Source organism: Piliocolobus tephrosceles, unplaced genomic scaffold (genome assembly GCF_002776525.5).
Source record: "Piliocolobus tephrosceles isolate RC106 unplaced genomic scaffold, ASM277652v3 unscaffolded_41417, whole genome shotgun sequence".
In the NCBI taxonomy this organism is placed as follows: domain Eukaryota; kingdom Metazoa; phylum Chordata; class Mammalia; order Primates; family Cercopithecidae; genus Piliocolobus; species Piliocolobus tephrosceles.
The window spans coordinates 40,578-59,475 of NW_022325885.1; the positions used below are offsets into that span (position 1 = coordinate 40,578).

Below are 18,898 nucleotides of genomic sequence, written 5' to 3' on the forward strand. Positions count from 1 at the left end.
GTTTCCTGCTATTTATTTTCCTTAGTATATTTGCTTGTACATGCTCAGTATTGTGTTATGTTTTAGACATTACAGAAATAAAACTGTGACTTTTGTCTTTGACGCACTAGTTTTTTGGGAGAAACCAACTCTTGGTACTGTACTACCACTAAAAGGAAGTAATGTGTATTTAAGTGCTAATTTGTATCTGCTGCATGCAGCCTATACATTGGTTCATTCATTTGTTTTTATTCATTCCTTCTGAGTCCCCGTGTTTATAAAGTTTACACTCTAGTGGAGGAACAATAATTAGTAAACATGTAGTATATGGAATGGCAATCTGTGTCACAGAGGCCAGCAAAGTAGGAGAGGGTGTGTGCTGAGGGTCTGGCTATTTAATGTGGTGTGATGAGAGAAGCCCCCTTAGTGGGGTGACATTTGAGCAAAGGCCCAGGGAGTGAGAGAGGGTGAGACATATGGTCTATGCAGTGTAGGTGTCTGGGGGAAGAATGTTGCAGGCAGAGGGAACACCAAGTGCAAAGGCCCTGAGATGGGAACATGCTCCGTTTATTTGAGGAACAGTGAGGAGGCCGGTGTAGCAAGAGCAATGTGAGAAGGGGAAGGTGAGTTCACTGATGGGGGGAGAGGAGGATTATTCAGGGCCTTGGAGGCCATCGTAAGGGCTTTGACTTTTCCTCCAAGTGAGACAGAAAGACACTGGAGCGTTGCAAGTGGAGGTGTGACATGATTTGACCTAGGCTTTAGAAGCATCATTCTCACTGTGGACTATAAGGAGGTAAGGGCAGGAGAAGTGAGACTGGTTAGGAGGCGGTTGCAGTAATCCTGGCAGGAGATGACAGCGGTTTGGATCAGGGGGTAGCAGTGGAGGAGGTGAGAAGTGCTGAGATGTAGGGCTATTTATGATATACATACTGACAGGCGTTGTTGAGGGACAAGATGTGGTGTGTGAAAGGAGTCGAAGTTTCTGGCCTGAGTCACTGGAAGAACGGAACTGCCACTTATGGAGATGGAGAGGACTATTAGAAAATCTAAGTGGAGGTGTCAAGAGAAGGTGTCAAGAAGGTAGTTGGATAAATGAGTCTGGAGCTAGAAGAGGGAACCAACCTGGAGATATGTAGATGGTATTTAAAAGCCACAAGTTGGTAAATCAAAGACCAAGAGAGTATATAGGAAAGAGATCTGTTGGCTGAGCTTTAGTGCCCAGGGTTTAGAGGTCAAGATGAGGAACCAACAAAGCGGACTGGGAAGAGGCTTCTTGGGGGGTGAGCAGAAAACTAGGAGAGCGTAGCATCCTCGAACCAAGTGACACACTGTGTTGAGGCATTAGGATTGATCAGTGGTTTCCTATGATGTTGATGCATGAGACCTGAGAATGGACCGTAGTGTTCAAGTGATGCACGAGATAGAACCAGTCATGCCACTAATGGTTTTATTAGTCCTAAATATTTTCACTGCAAGATTTAGTTGTTCTAAGTATTTTCACTGTCAGATGAAGGATGAAAGTTGTTCAGGGTAATTTCCATTTTAGTAATTTCTGACAGCGGCAGAACAGTTTCTACTTATGATTGGTATGCATTTTTATTATTAGCCATAGTATTCATTTTGGATAATGGGCACGGCCTTGTTAGCGTTTTCTTCATGTCCTCCTCGAATTGTTCATCCATTCATTCATTCAACCGAAAAAATGCTTATTAAGCTCCTGTCCTGCGCTAGTCCTAGGTTTCTCTTGTCCTGATAGGTCTAGCTTCACAGGAGCAGGATTTTGCCTTTCCGGGGGCACTCGGCTCCCGCCTCCCCGCAGTGGGGTTTTTCCAGCCTATCTTGTGCAGCTGAGGTTCTCAGCGTCTGGGGCTGGAGGCCTGCAGCTGGTCAGCCGGTGAGTCCCGCCCACGGCTGGGGGCCCTCCGGCAGCCTAGGAAGGAAATGCAGATAAGGTGGGCGGACAGTATGCAGATGAAGGGGGCGGGCCACGCGGGCGGGCAGGATGCAGATGAGGGGGCGGGGCCTGCTGGCGCGGGAGAGGAGCGGCTCCGCCGGCAGCCGCTGGGAACTGGAAGGCGCCCGCCCCTTTCTTTGACTACAGCGGACCCGCCGGACGCAGCCGCCTCGCCAGCCGGAGCCGGCGCGAGCTCGGCACGGTGGACATCCCGTCCGAGGCCACCAAGCCGGCCGCTGCCCTAGTGGGCCAAGCATGGGCAACCACTCAGGACGGCCCGAGGATCCGGAACCAGGTCTGTGCGGCTGGCGGGGGTTGCGCCGCACCCCTCCCCGGCCAGGCGCCCTTCCCCCACCGCCTCCGGCCCGCGGCGCCCACGGGGGCGAGCGAAAGGCTAAGGTCCTGGCGTGTGATTCTTGCCGTTGGAATGCGGCGCATGGGATTGTGAAATTACCTGTGCCCGTGCCGCGACCAGGAAACCCTTCTCGTCCTGAACGCGCACCTGGGAGCCGGGGCGCCGGGCGGGCGCAGTGGCGTCCCTGCGGCGGGGTTCCCCCCTGCGCGCCTGGCTTGCGCCTAGACCGGGTCTCCTGAGAGCGCAGGCCGCCGGCGGACTTAACGGGCGTTTGCGGGAAGGGGGTGCCCCGCGGCGACTCTCTGTCGGCCGCGGGCCCCGCACTTTGTGGCGCCTGCGCCTCTACCCCTCACACTCACGCCAGGGCTGCCCCGCCACTGTTGCTAACCCGGAATAGTCCGTGCTTGTTCTGGGATGTCGGGCGCACCTCTGGTTATCCCGTTTTTACTTCCTCAGTCCTGAGGGAGCTTCGTGGAGTCAGCTGGGCCGTAGTTTTCGTCCTCTGGTAGCTCATGCCGGCCCGCAGCAGAGTTAGATGCCCATAACCAGGGTTGCTTTTAAAAACAAAACGAACCATTTCTGGACTGTCACGTGAAGCAAATGGGATTTAGTTTTGCCTGAAAAATGGCATCTTGGCTGATAGCAAAGAGATGGTTGACCTGACTCTCGAGTCCTGGGGGGCGGGGTGGGGGCAGGTGACAGGTATGTGTTTCAGTGGGAGAGTCAGAACTGTAAACGTTTTACAAAGGTGTAATACTTGAATTTTAATTTGAATGAGGACTTTGAGGCTCTTAGAGGTGAAGTGACTTGTCCGAGTGACCTTTTCCACCTTTTCCGGAGCTGGGTGCCATGCTGCAGGTCGTTGGGTCGTCCTGGCCTCTGCGCATTGCTCCTTCACCGCCCAGGGCCCCAGCCGCCCCCTCGGCCCTATCCTTGGGCGGAGTGGAGTCGGGTGCCTCCCTGACACTTGGAGTACATTGGACTGGTACCACAGCCAGGATGGAAAATTTGGACAGCCGCACAGAAATACTGTGAAGAAAAATTTCAGGGGCCAGCTTACAGCATAGAGGTGACTTTAATTACACAGCACTTGTTCAGACTATTTTTTGGGCAGAATAACCAATAATATGCATATTTATAAAATGAAATATGCATAAAATAAAAAAAAACTTGTTTTTAATAACCCTGTTGATAAACTGTTCGGTAAAGGATTGGTAACATTTTAAAAACACTTCTCATTAGTTACATGCCTGTACAGGTATTGTGAAAACCCCTATGTATTATTTCCTTTGTGTTAAAATTGTGAAAAGACTTACTCTTGTTAGAGCTTTTAAGAGTGATTTGGATGCCTGTGTTCCAACTTTTTAGTGACCTTACTTTTTAAAGCACTCTGATGGATAGGACATAAAAAGAATATGTTTATGCCAGTGACTTATTTTATTGTATTTTTCAAAGAATGCATATCATTTCAGAATGGGAACTCTGATTTGCTGCAAATGAAGATACTGGATTAGGACATTTTTAAGAGATGGTGTCTCACCTGTGTTGCCCAGGCTGGCCTTGAATTCCTGGGCTCCAGCAACCCTCCTCCCTCAGCCTCCCAAATAGCTGAGACTACAGGCACATGCCACCTTGCCTGGCTAGGAATTCATGGTAAAAACTTTAAATGCTGGACTACTGGCTGAAAGTGTAATTTTAACTGGTCTTCTAATGCTGTGATGAAATGCTGTAGAGTTCATCGTTGAGATCCTGGAAATTAGAGCTTTGTTAAAGATGTGTGTGTTTTCAGTCTGCTTTACTGCAGAACTGGGATGAGGTCGCATGGCCCCAACTGGCAGTTGTGGTACATTGGACTAGAATCTCAACAAGTGCTTCCAAGGGTCATCAGAGCAAGGGTACCAAAAGGATATAAGGGGGAAGCAGAAGGGAGGCTGGATGAGTGATAGCAGCACACAAGCCTGAGTGTTATATGGTTCCCATATCATGCCAGTTTTGTCTGTGGAGAACAGACATTTAGAATTAAGAATGCACACAAGACAGACAAAAGGGATAGGAAGCAGAATTTGAGGAGTTCGAGGCTAGCCTGGGCAAGGGAAACTTTTGACCATGATGCAGACCCAACACCTACGAAAGGGAAGCAGGAGGCAGTAGGTTTGGGCAGGGAGAGCCTCAGATAATGACTAATGACGCAGACCTGAAGTCTTGGCCACCTGATGGGGGAGCTCCACAGCCAAAGCCCGCCCATTAGAGGGGTCTCAGGTTGGGCAGAAACCACGGTCACTAGTCTTTCTGTGGGTCAGTCATTGGCCAGAGGCTACTTGGGAAGAACGTGCCTTCAGCTCAGAAGCTAACACGAGGATGAGTCCTAGGATCCTCGTGGTGCCAACAGCCGGAGGCTTTTAGACCTCTGCAGTCCTTGCAGATGAATAGCAAGTTGGTTTTTTTTTTTTTTTTTTTTGAGACAAGATCTGACTCTGTCACCTGGGGTGGAGTGCAGTGCTGTGATCATGGCTCATTGCAGCCTTGACCTTCCAGGGTCAGGCAATCCTCCCACTTCAGTCACCCAAGTAGCTGGGAGGACAGGCCTGGCTGTTTTGTTTTATTGGTAGAGATGGAGTCTTTTTCTGCCACCCAGGCTAGAGTGCAGTGATGCGATCCTGGCTCACTGCAACCTCTGCCTCCTGGGTTAAAGCGAGCCTCCCGAGTAGCTGGGACTACAGGTGTGCACTACTATGCCTGGCTAATTTTTGTATTTTTAGTAGAGATGGGATTTCACCACGTTGGCCAGGCTGGTCTTGAACTCCTGACCTCAAGTGATCTGCCTGACAGCCTCCCACAGTGCTGGGATTACAGGTGTGAGCCACCATGCCCAGTGTAGAGATGGGATCTTGCCATGTTGTCCAGGCTGGTCCCAAACTCCTGGGCTCAGGTGATCCTCCTGTTTCGGCCTCCCAAAGTGCTGGGATTACAGGCGTAAGCCACTGTACCTGGTCAAGTTCTTTCTTGAAAAAGAGATCCCAGTGGAACACCTCCATGGTTGACTGCCACAGGACCTCAGTCACTTGAACAGGGAGTCTGTTTAAAGAGTAAAGAGTTAAAATCCCTATCTCAAACCCCCTCTAAGGGTTGAGATTGCACCATCTTTTCCAGGTAGAAGCTCCTCATCCCCTCCGGGGTGTGTCTAAGGCAGAAGGCAGCTTCTCAGTTGCTGCTGCTTTTCTAGCCCTGGAATTGGCTGTGGTGGTAGCAGGATTCCTCTCTTGTGGTATCTGCAGTCCTCCGAGTTGGGACATCATGACTTAACATGGTATTGCAGAATGGATGCGATAATTAGATACAGTAAAAGATATGAAAATTTCATATCTGAAATTTTCAGCCTGGGCGGAGAAAGCTGGTGACCACATCTCATGCTTCCTAAAAGGTCCTAGTTAACAGTCCTTCAGTTTCCAACCAGGTTGTCAGCACCTGCGTTGTCAGGGCTGCTGGGCATGGTTGTGCAGTTTGTGTACTGTTCAAAGGCATCTGCTTAGAGAACTGAGTGGGCCCAGCAGGGTTGTAGCAGCCCAGAGGAAGGGGTGCCATTTTGCAATTTTGCCTTTTTATATTCACACAAAGGTGCCCAAAGTGCTAAAGAAGTCTTAGAAAGCGAGTTTAGGTTTCCTCCAGTCCCAGTTCCAGCTTATTATTTGTTTTAAATTTGCATGTATGTACTTAGAAAGTTAATGCAAATTACATGAAATAAAAGTTCCTGAGGTGCACTCTGTATTAGTTATAGTTAATGCTAACTGTGGTTACAGATAAATTTCAAAATAGCCACTTAAGACAGTGAAAGTTGATTTCTACCTCATGTCGCATCTGGTTGAGAGTTGGGGGCCATCAACAGGTGGTTGTTAGAGACTCAGGCTGGTGGATGCTCCTCTCCAGCATATGGCTCCCAAATTGCCCGGAATCTGCCGGCAGTCAGGAGAGAAGGCGTGTGGAGGACCCTGCCCGAGGTTTTAGGGGCCAGGCCTAGAAGTGGCGTACATCATTTCTACTTACGTTCCGCTGGCCAGACTCAGTCACACAGCCCCACTGACATGCCCGGGGACTGCGGAGCACCAAGCAGAGAGCAGCATGGATGTTGGTAAACATTAGTGTCTCTTTGTAGACGTAGTGACCGTTCTCAACCACATTTGCATCAGAATTTTATTACAAAAATTTTAATCAGAAAAATTAAGACTTGCATAGTAAACACCCACGTACCAGCCACCTAGATTCTAAATTAATATTTTGCTGTATTTGCTTTATTTGTACATCTCTATATTCATCCCTCTACCCACCCATTAGTCCGTCTTATTTTTTTATGCATTTCAATGAAATGGTAGTTATCTCTATAATTCTACATGATATACTATACCCTTATTGTTTCTTGATTTGTTAGCTTTCGAGCCTCTCTACTACTAACCTGTGATATGAAAGGTGAGGAATTAAGTACATTTTCCCTACTATATATTCCCCTCACCATCCATTTCTGTAAGTCATACTTAAATTTTCCAAATCCATTGTTAGTATAAAATGCTAATGGTAGAATACAAGTAGTGGTATACAGAAGTTTACTGTAAAATTCTTTCCACTTTGCTATATGAAATTTTCCCTTTGAGACCAGCCTGGCCATCATGGTGAAATCCCATCTCTACCAAAAATACAAAAATTAGTCGGGTGCAATGGTGGGCAGCTGTAATCCCAGCTACTCGGGAGGCTGAGGCAGGAGAATCGCTTGAGCCCGAGAAGCGGAGGTTGCAGTGAGCTGAGATCACGCTTCTGCACTCCAGCCTGGCGACAGAGTAAGACTCTGTCTCAAAAAAATAAAAAACTTTAAAATTTTAAGAAATCTATTGTTTTCCACTTGTATTTCTTGACTCACCAGCTTTAAACAGTGTCCTAGGCTTCGCCACAGGTAAATGAGGATGTCGTGCCCCTAAATGTCTTCTGCCTTACTCTCAGAGTTCCCCTCCCCAACTTATTCCCAGTCTGCCTCTTGACCTTTCACATGGCTAGAACATTTACATTCTGTTCCATAATTAGTATTAGTAAGTCTTCTGTGCATCATTTATAGGTTAATTCTAAAAATGGAAGGCCAATCAGCATTTAAAATATCAGGATCTCATGTATTATTTGCTGGAGAACCAGGTAGTATGTTTAGATTTATAGAGAGGACAGTGACATCTTACATTGCATAACGTGTGATCTGTGAAGGCAGGAGGAAGGAGTAAGGAGAATGGAAGGGAGTTGGTATGAGTATGCTCTTTACTTTTAAAATTAATATGCTTTTATCCTGTTACTCGGTTTCTTATTTTTACAGACTGTTAGACGGAATTTCTTTTTTCTTAAAAACAAGAAGTGCAGTGGTTAACAGTTGGGGCTCTGGAGCTAGGCTGTCTTTTCATACTCAGTTCTGCCACTTCTTTTTTTCTTTTTTTTTGAGACAGAGTCTCATTCTGTTGCCTAGGCTGGAGTACACTGGAGTGATCTCGGCTCACTGCAACCTCTGCCTCCCAGGTTCAAGAGATTCTCCTGCCTCAGTCTCCTGAGTAGCTGGGACTACAAGTGCGTGCCATCAGGCCTGGCTAATTTTTGTATTTTTAGTAGAGACAGAGTTTCGCCATGTTGGCCAGGTTGGTCTCAAATTCCTGACCTCAGGTGATCCGCCCACCTGGGGCCTCCCAAATTGCTGGGATTACAGGCATGAGCCACCGCGCCCTGCTCTCATTTCTGTCACTTCTGCCCTCTGAGACTTTGGGCAAAAAAAATTATTTTTTGAGATGGAGTCTCGCTCTGTCACCCAGGCTGGAGTGCAGTGGTGCAATCTCGGCTCACTGCAAGCTCTGCCTCCCAGGTTCACGCCATTCTCCTGCCTCAGCCTCCTGAGTAGCTGGGACTACAGGCGCCTGCCACTGCGCCTGGCTCATTGTTTGTATTTGTTATAGAGACAGGGTTTCACCATGTTAGCCAGGATGGTCTCCATCTCCTGACCTTGTGATCCACCCGCCTCGGCCTCCCAGAGTGCTGGGATTACAGGCATGAGCCACTGCACCTGGCCCAGGCAAATAATTTTTCCTCGAGCCTCAACTTCTTTATCTAGGAAAGGGAAGAGTAATATAACCTACCTTGTAGGGTTGTTGTGGTGATTCATAGGTTAAAACATCTGAAGGTTTAAAATAGACGCACATAGAAAGCGCCTGATAAGCTTTAGCTGTTAATTCTTCTTAACCCTCTAACATAATATTTTGGTTTGGACTGGTTGCTTTCTAGTCCTGTCTCATTCTTAGGTTAGCTCATTACTTCTTGGATCCTTTTTCTCTCTTTTGGATTCTCTTTGCTTTTGTAAAAGTGAAGATGTGGCCGGGTGCAGTGGCTCACACCTATAATCCCAGCACTTTGAGAGGCCGAGGGGGGTGGATCACCTGAAGTTGGGAGTTCGAGACCACCCTGACCAGCATGGAGAAACCCTGTCTCTACTAAAAAATACAAAATTAGCCGAGTGTGGTGGCACATGCCTATAATCCCAGCTACTCGGGAGGCTGAGGCAGAAGAATCGCTTGAACCTGGGAGGCGGAGGTTGTGGTGAGCCGAGATTGCACCATTGTACACCAGCCTGGGCAACAAGAGCAAAACTCTGTCTCAAAAAAAAAAAAACAAAACAAAAACAACAACAAACAACCAACAAAGTGAAGATGCATACATCAAATATCAATGGTAATACATAGTAAAAAACAAGAAGTAATGTCAAATATATCTATTACTGTAATAAATGTGAGTGGGTTAAGCTCTCCATTAAAGAGCTTCCCCCAGTTAAGACAGAAAATCAAATATATATACTGTAGAAAAGCTTATTTATATATTACTTTGATTTTTAAAATTAAGTCATTTTAAGTTGTGAATAATAAAAAAGTAGCTCTTGAAACTTTCAAGTTCAATGTCTTGTTATTCCATATGTTCTGTTTATAAATGCAGTAAAATTTAATAAGCACTCTTTAACAGCATCTGGTTAAATTCAGTTCTGTTTACAAACTTTGCTAATAAAGTTAACATTTTAATTTGTTTATTTAGTATATTTAGGTTCTTGTTAAAGTCTGACAAAAAAGTCCAGTTTTTAAAGTCTTATAAACTTAATGATTATTCTAATAAACTTAGTGATTCTTAAGTCCTCTTATATATTCCAAAACATTTATATTCTCTCTCTTTTTTGTTTTTTTTGAGACAGTTTCTCTCTCTGTCACCCAGGCTGGAGTTCAGTGGCATGGTCATGGCTCACTGCAGCCTTGACCTCCTGGGTGCAGGTGATCCTCTCATCTCAGCCTCCTGAGTAGCTGGGACTACAAGAGCATGCCACCACATCTGGCTAATTTTTGTGTTTTTTATAGAGACGGGGACTTGCTATATTGCCCACGCTAGTCTTGAACTCCTGGGCTCAAGCTATCCTCCCACCTTGGCCTCCCAAAGTGCTGAGATTATAGATGTGAGCCACAGTGCCCAGCCTGTATTCTCTCTTTATATGTGTGTATATGTAGATGCATGCTTTCAAATTTAAAATTACAAATTAATTACTCAGTTACGTATTTTGAATTGGAATCACAAGTTTGACCTTTAACTCTTTAATTCTCATAAACATTAAAAGTGTAATTCTCTAATGCAGATATTTCTTAATATGGAATACTATTACTACTTGTCTGATTCTTTTGATTATTTCCCCACTTGTTCTAAATCTTTCCAGGATTAAAAGATATTTACGTAAGTGTTTTATTCCAAATAATATTGGGATTTCTTTCCATATAATTTTTTTTTTTTTTTTTTAAAGAGACAAGGTCTTGTTCTATTTCCCAGACTGGAGTGCAGTGGTGTGATGCTGGCTTACTGCAGCCTTGACCTTCCTCTCTGCCCCAGCCTCCTGAGTAGCTGGGACTACAGTTGGTGCCACCATGCCCAGCTAATTAAAAAAAATTTTTTTTTTTTTTTTTGAGGCGGAGTCTTGCTCTGCCGCCCAGGCTGGAGTGCAGTGGCCGGATCTCAGCTCACTGCAAGCTCCGCCTCCTGGGTTCACGCCATTCTTCTGTCTCAGCCTCCCAAGTAGCTGGGACTACAGGCGCTCGCCATCTCACCCGGCTAGTTTTTTGTATTTTTTTAGTAGAGACGGGGTTTCACCGTGTTAGCCAGGATGGTCTTGATCTGCTGACCTCGTGATCCGCCCGTCTCGGCCTCCCAAAGTGCTGGGATTACAGGCTTGAGCCACCGCGCCCGGCAAAAAAATTTTTTTTTGGTAGAGACGGGGTCTCACTGTGTTGCCCAGGCTAGTCTCCAACTCCTGGCCTCAAGCTGTCCTCTCACCTCAGCCTCCAAAAGTGTTGACATTTGCCACCATGCCTGACCCCATATAATTTCTGGGGTTGTCTTCTCAGTCTGCTGAGGTTTATTTTTTAATAAATAGAGATCTCTGATAGGGACAAGGTTGGGATTCTAACCCTACCTAGACTTCAGATATCAGCTTGAGCCACTTTTGCTTTGGTTGGAACATATTCTTGACCATATTTGGTTTGAGCATATTCAGGGATATTCTGTGCTAGTAAGTTTTCTCAACCTTCATCTGAAGATAACTATGTTTTGCCCTTACCCCTTTATATACTTTGGCTGGGTATAGAATTCTTGTTCACCACCTTTGTAGTCTTTCTGTAGCATGGCCTTCAAAAGTTGAAGAAAGAGGTGTCATAATACTCATGTGCCTTAGATTCAAGTTATATTTTATTTAATTTGTGTAGCTTCTAATAGGTGCCTGAGACCCCCATTCAAACGGCCATATAACTTGATTAGAGTTTGCACTTCTTTAGCACTTAAAATATATAAATATTTTCCCATTTAGCTCCAAAGAACTTTAACTTGATAGAATACTGCCTTTTTTTTTTTTTTTTGTACTTTCTGTCTCTTAAAGCAATATCTTCTTAAAAAAAATTAAATTAACTTTATTTTAAGTTCTGCGATGCATGTACAGGACGTGCAGGTTTGTTACATAAGTAAACGTGTGCCATGGTGGTTTGCTGCACAGATCAACCCATCACCTAGGTATTAAAGCCCCACATGCATTAGCTGTTTATCCTGATGCTGTCCCTCCTACCGCCCCCGCCCCCTGACAGGCCCCAGTGTGTGTTGTTCCCCCGACCCCTCTGCGCTGTTTCCATGTGTTCTCATTGTTAAGCTCCCATTTATAAGCGAGAACTTGCGGTATCTGGTTTTCTGTTCCTGTTAGTTTGCTGAGGATAATGGCTTTCAGCTCCATCCATGTCCCTGCAGAGGACATGATCTTGTTCCTTTTTATGGCTGCATTCTATTCCATGGTGTATATGTACCACATTTTCTTTATCCACTCTGTCATTGATGGACATTTGGATTGATTCCATGTCTTTGCTATTGTGAATAGTGCTGCAGTGAACATACAGGTGCATGTATCTTTATAATAGAATGATTTATATTCCTTTGGGTATATATTCAGTAATGGAATTGCTGGGTCAAATGGCTTTTCTGGTTCTAGGTCTTTAAGGAATTACCACACTGTCTTCCACAATGGTTGAACTAATTGACATTCCCACCAACAGTGTAGTTCTCCCCAGCCTCACCAGCATCTGTTGTTTCTTGACTTTTTAATAATCGCCATTCTGACTGGCATGAGATGGATCTCATTGTGGTTTTGATGTGCATTTCTCTAATAATCAGTGATGTTCAGCTTTTTTTCATATATTTGTTGACTGCATAAATGTCTTCTTTTGAAAAGTTATCTGTTTGTGTCCTTTGACCACTTTGTAATGGGTTTTTTTTTTTTTTTTCTTGTAAATTTAAGTTCCTTGTAGATTCTGGATAATAGACCTTTGTCAGATGGATAGCTTGCAAAAATATTCTCCCATTCTGTAGGTAGCAGTATCTTTCTTGATAGTAAAACAAAATGTGATTTAATTGTGGATATCTTTCTTGGCTTTGTCTGTCTTACAACATAATTCTACTGAAACAATAGTATCACTTGAAGACACGGTACACCATAAAGCATCTTAAATGAGATAGGGCCTTTTATATTGATAAAAGTGCAATTCAAGAAGTAGCAGTTACAAAGTCCACTCACTAAATAGCAAAACACTGGAAGTAACTAAAGGAGAACCTATTTGAAACACATGGAAAAAGTCACAAGTAAAGTGGGAGAATTTAACTGTGTCTTACACAAACCATTTTTTCAAAATGATCATGGAATGGTTAATATATTGATCTATTCTAAGGCCAGAAAGAAAACCTCATTACTGTCATTCAAGAGAAATTTTACTGGTCGCTCTATGATCATAATGCAATAAAACTGTAAATAATGAAAGTTGACATTTTAAAAACTTACTCTATTTGGAAATTTTGACTCAAATAGGAATTGAAAACTACAGTTATAGATCATTTAGAGAAATAATTATGAAATACTAACAAAGTTACAAATAAGCAAATTTGTTCCTCTGAAAGCTTTTATTATCAAAAAATAAAGAATGAAAATAAAGTAAATTCTACACAAGGACATTCGAAAGAAAAGAAACAACAAAAGAAATCTGGGATAACTGGAGGGAGTTTTTAAAAACGGCAGAAATTAATGAAGTAAGTTACAACTGTGTCTGTTTCACTCTTCTCTTTCCTCAGTACCTAGCACCTTACTAGACACATGGAAGGTGTTTAGTAAATACTGAATAAATATGAATGAGTAAAAAAGAAAATCACCAGAATTGAAAAATCTTGAGTATGTTCTTTGTTAAACAATGAAATAAAATTTTAGTTAGACTCATCAAGAAATAAGATAACACAAATACCCCAAATTATATATATAATATGTATATATATAATATTATGTATAATTTATATATAGTATATAATAGATATGTTAGCTATATATGTGTATGTATATATTATATATATAATGTATATAATCAGGGATGTTGGAGATTTTTTTAAAACTAGAATAAAATATAGAAGATATTGATAAAATTGAAATTAGGAAAACAAAATTACCAAAATCAATTCATAAAGAAAAACACTTGGAATATTCTTGGAAGATGTCACAAAGTGACTTAAGAAAATAGCTCCCGGCCGGGCGCAGTGGCTCATGCCTGTAATCCCAGCACTTTGGGAGGCTGAGGTGGGTGGATCACCGAGGTCGGGAGTTCGAGACCAGCCTGACCAACATGAAGAAACCCTGTCTCTACTAAAAATATGAAATTAGCTGGGCGTGGTGGTGCATGCCTGTAATCTCAGCTACTTGGGAGGCTGAGGCAGGAGAATCACTTGAACCCGGCAGGTGGAGGTTGCAGTGAGCCGAGATCATGCCATTGCACTCCAGCCTGGGAGACAAGAGTGAAACCGTGTCTCAAAAAAAAAAAAATAGCTGCCAAAATAGTCTTGAATCCAGATGGTGTTATAGGTAAAGTTTTTCAAATATGAGACAGATATAATTTCTATGCTATTTAAAGTTGTGTGGTATGTTTCCCAAAGATATTAGATATTAAATATTACAGAGGGTATAGGTAATGATATAAGCTATGTACAGATGATTATTTCATATTTTAATAATTAAAATGTGCTAGAAAAACTGTAACTCATACATTTAATCTATATCTGTTGCTTAGGACCAGGTTAAATCAAAGAAAAAATGAGTCAATAATTAAATTTATGCAGAAAAATATTAAACACATAAGACAGTTGAGTGCAACTATAGCCAAAATTATGATGGTGATATTCAAATAATAGAAACTTGAAAAATATTCCAAAGTACAGAAAAGATGGAAAGCATTCCAATTTGTTTTGATAAAAGTAGTACTAATATGTTAATATTATTTCTGATACCAAAGCTTTTCAAAGATGGTATGAACAAAGAAAGCCACAGTATATTCTTACTAATGTAGAGGCTCTCCTTAACTGAAATATTAGCCACATTTAATCCAGCCATACATTTAAAAAAAATTACACCATTGGCTAAAAAGTGGCTTATTCTAAGAATGCAAAAATTTATTAAATAAATAGAATTGGAACTATCAGTAAATTTAAAGATAAAAATTACCATCATACTATATGTCAGTAATGCATTTAATAAAATTTAACATCTACCTCATAAACATTTAATTTCTGTTGGAATAGTCTGGATCTTAAGATAAATAAGATGCTCGCCGGGCGCGGTGGCTCATGCCTGTAATCCCAGCACTTTGGGAGGCTGAGGTGGGCGGATGGCGAGGACAGGAGATCGAGACCATCCTGGCTAACACGGTGAAACCCCATCTCTACTAAAAATACAAAAAATTAGCCGGGCCTGGCAGTGGGCGCCTGTAGTCCCAGCTGCTCGGGAGGCTGAGGCAGGAGAATGGCGTGAACTCGGGAGGCGGAGTTTGCAGTGAGCCGAGATTGCGCCACTGCACTTCAGCCTGGGTGACAAAGCGAGACTCTGCCTCAAAAAATGATGCTCTAAAAGCAGCACATACCATGCTTAACAGGAGACAGGGACAAAACAGTGATGCCTATACAGGACTTTATGACATTGTTTTCAAATATACTAGCCAAAGCAGTAAGATTTTTAAAAAATGGTTATTAAAAATGAGACAAAATTAGCATTATTTGTAGATACTAGAATTCTCTTGTTAGAATAGCCAAGGAGATCAACTGAATAACTATGAGAACTTATAACAATTTAGTAAGGTAACTAGCTTGGAAATGAGTATATAAATTCAGATATGTATGTGTGTGCATATATATGCTTGTATGATGTAGATAGATGTATATGTAACAGTAGTTTTCTTTTATGATAGCAATCAGAAACGATGGTTTATTTTATTTTTTTTGAGACAGGGTCTTGTTCTGTCTCCCAGGCTGGAGTACAGTGGTGCTATCTCGGCTCACTGCAACCTGTGCCTTCCAGGCCCAGGCAATCCTCCCACCTCAGCCTCCTGAGTAACTGGGACAACAGGCACGTGCTACCACGGCCAGCTAATTGTTGTATTTTTTGTAGAGACGGGGTTTCACCCTATTGCCCAGGCTGGTCTTGAACTCCTGAGCTCAAGTGATCCACCCACCTCAGTACTGGGATTATAGGAGTGAGCCTCTGTGCCTGGCCACAATGGTTTATTAAAAGGTTTCATTCACACTGTGAACAAAATGTATAAAACCTGAGGAAGAAACAAAAATGTGCATGGCCTGTGTGAGAGCTGGAAACTCTCTGCTCAGGGGCATCGATATAAACTGTCTCCTCAGAGGCACTAGTGATGATGCGGTAGGTGTCCTCCGTTGAGTGGAGGAATTATCATTATAGTTCATTTCATTTCTGAAAATCAGAAATAGCTGCTGAATTTTGTAAAATGCCTTTTGGGCATTCACACAGATCTTACTGTTTTTCTTTTTAGATATAATGATATGATAGATTTAAATATCTTCACCTTATAATAAACTTTAAGTCAGGTTTTTCTAACTCTTCCTTTTGGAATTTTTTTTTTTTTTTAACATGAAAGGTGAATTAGCATAATTTTTTCTTGGTGCCTTATTGCATTATGTATAAAATAAGGGTATGTGTGCGTGGTTAGTTCTAAAGTTCCTGGTAACTTTAACATTCTGTGATTTTATGGTTTTAGACATTTTTTTCCCAAGAGACAAAGGGGCTTGCTCTGTTGTTCAGGCTGGTCTCGAACTCCTGGCCTCAAGGGATCCTCCTGCCCTGGCCTCCCAAAATGCTGGTGTAATAGGCATGAGCCACCACTCGTGGCCAGACTTTTAAACATTTCTAACGCAGAGAAGTGTTTGGATTTTACCTCTTGAATATGTTGCACAAATGTGCTTTAGGTATGGGATTTCTAGCTTGTTGAATTCTATTTTACTTAAAAAAATTTTTTATATGGCTCCAATCAGATCAAACTAGCCTATGTAGTATCATAGAAGTAGCATTATAATATTGAGAATTTTGAAGAGTTCCAGGTATCCTGAAGACTTTACCATCACAGGACAAAAACACTTCTAGGGCTGTCTTCCCACCAGACCCAGCCTCTGCTGTTCTTTCGCTCTTGCTGCCCTCCTCCATCCAGTTTTTCCGCTACCTTCTTGCTTAGCCAGTGCATCCGCCTTCACATGGACGTTGTGCTGCAATTGGTTGCTTCTCCAGCTAAGTAAGAACCGTCTGAGGATCCATGTTTATCTTTGCCATCTCCATGGTCTCCAACACTCCGCAGAGTCCTTAGCAAAATGTATGTTTTAATGAATTGATGGCAGCTGTCCCTTGTATTGCCAGGAAAGTTTTGAATTCTCAGAAGAAAGTAAGTTTGATATTTCAAAACTAATGTGGTTGGCCAAATATTTTATATTGGGATTTAAAAAATTATTTTAGTGGCACAGACTTCCAGAAAGTTTGTGCGTAAGAGTTTTTCCTTACCCCACACGACTACAAAGGTGACCCAGAAATCCTGAGCCAGTGGAACTCCTGGAGGGGTGCAGGTATCACAGGGACCTTGCCTTCCCCACTGTCTTCTTTCATCCCTGTCCCAGAGACCTAAAATCGCCATGGTCTCCTTTCCCTCAGTCTTTCATATGTATTTGTAAGTATTCTTTTACCAATATCATTCTTTCTCTGTTTCTTTTCCTCTTTAACCCTTGCTCTTTTGCTTCAGAAAAATTAGTCTTTTTTCTTTTATGCTCCCCTCATTTCCAACTTCCTATTCCAAATTAAGCCTAATTATGGTTGAGTGTTAAGATTAGGGTTTATGGCCGGGTGCGGTGGCTCAAGCCTGTAATCCCAGCACTTTGGGAGGCCGAGACGGGCGGATCACGAGGTCAGGAGATCAAGACCATCCTGGCTAACACGGTGAAACCCCGTCTCTACTAAAAATACAAAAACTAGCTGGGCGAGGTGGCGGGCGCCTGTAGTCTCAGCTACTCGGGAGGCTGAGGCAGGAGAATGGCGTAAACCCGGGAGGCGGAGCTTGCAGTGAGCTGAGATCTGGCCACTGCACTCCAGTCCGGGCGACAGAGCAAGACTCCGCCTCAAAAAAAAAAAAAAAAAAGATTAGGGTTTATGATGAACCTAGAAAGATAAAGTAATATATTTTGATGTGAAACTGTATCTAGTAAAGAACTGGTGCCAGCCACCTCCAAAGCCCTTGAAAATCCCCTTTGTTTTATCTGCCAGAGAATTCATCTCTTTCTCTAATTGGTCCTGCTTTTCTCTCTAGTACAAGCAGCCAAATTTTTAAAAAATCTTGAAAGGTTACATTATAAGCAGTCTAACCTTCTAATCTGTAAGCAGATAAAGAGTCTATTCATAGTGTTAAAAAACTATTATGAAAATTATGTTTATAGTTATATTTTGGCCTCCTTTGCTCTCACCTCAGTCTGAGTACGTTACAGTATGCTGAAGTTACATGGAATTAATATGCTTCTAAACTGGACCAAAAATGTGATATAACAGCCTGTATTTGCAGGTGAACAAAGTATGAGTGAGAGGGGTATGTGGCTCTGTGTGTTTTGTTTGCCCGTGTGTATTGGTGTTTCTGTGTTCCTCCTGCACGACTTCCCTGACAGCCTGTGCTTTATGCTTTCGTAGGGATTTTCAATCATAAGGGAAAGAAGAAAGAATGAAAATCAAGATATAACAGTAATCGGATCAATGATGACATTTTAGTGTGAACTGTACATTACCTCTTCTGTAAATTTTGGTATCCAGAACCTTATGCTAACCCTTTCAGATAGAAAACAGTGCTTGAAGTATCTCACAAGCATCCCTTTTTCATTTACTGTTTTTTCATTACTGAACTTATTCCTTTTCTTTTTTTGTGTGTGTCAGGGTCTTAGTTTGTCACCCAGGCTGGAGAGCAGTGCTGCAATCATGGCTCACTGCAGCCTCAACCTCCCAGGCTCAAGTGATCCTCCTGCCTCAGCCTCTTGAGTAGCTGGGACCACAGGCATGTGCCACCTCGCTTGGCTAATTTTTTAAATTTTCGGTAGAGGTGGGGTCTTGCTGTGTTGCTCAGGCTGTGTTGCTCAGAATTAATGTGAATTCTGGTACCAGCTTTGCCTCTGGAGATGCTCTGGGGCTTCTTGATGGCTGTGGTCAGCCCACACCATGGTCATGTGCTTGCCAGCATTCTGGTCATTCCTCGCTTATCTACGGCCTCTAATTGTTCCTGTGTGCCTGGAAACTGGTAGCCAAACCTGCCAGAACTGTATACAGACCAGAAGTGCTTCTCCTAGTAGTAAGCAGGTGTGGAGGTTTAGGGGACAGTCATTTTGAGCTTCTCTGGAGCTCTCTTCCTTTTCCCGCTGAAATGACATCATCTCAGGTAGCTGAGTGGCCATAGAGCTGTGTCACTGCACAAGCATGTGGTCAGGTGCTGTTCCCCCGCCCTGGCACCTGTGGAAGATGCGTGGTCCTGCTTTCTGTTGCTTTCTTGTACCACACCACACCCATCCTGGCCTCAGGGCTCCTGCATGGGCTTCCCTGTGCCTCGATGCTCCTCTCACAGCATGTTACAGCTGACTCCTCCATGGGTTGACTGCAAGGCCCAATTTGCACAGGATAGCTCTAGTTAACACCT

At 43.2% G+C, this 18,898-nt stretch overlaps 1 long non-coding RNA gene across 2 annotated transcripts; it reads right to left on the reverse strand.

Moving 5' to 3' along the window:
* Window positions 1-1,412: 1,412 nt before the first annotated feature.
* Window positions 1,413-6,346, reverse strand: LOC113223453. Of its 2 annotated transcripts, XR_003308739.1 has the most exons (3): window positions 6,135-6,346; window positions 5,279-5,366; window positions 2,721-3,320 (listed from the first exon to the last, which is right to left on the reverse strand). It is a non-coding gene; the product is annotated as an uncharacterized LOC113223453 (long non-coding RNA). The 2 variants fall into 2 exon arrangements; XR_004228802.1 differs by lacking the exons at window positions 2,721-3,320; window positions 5,279-5,366 and adding an exon at window positions 1,413-1,912.
* Between the last annotated feature and the right edge of the window lie 12,552 nt (window positions 6,347-18,898).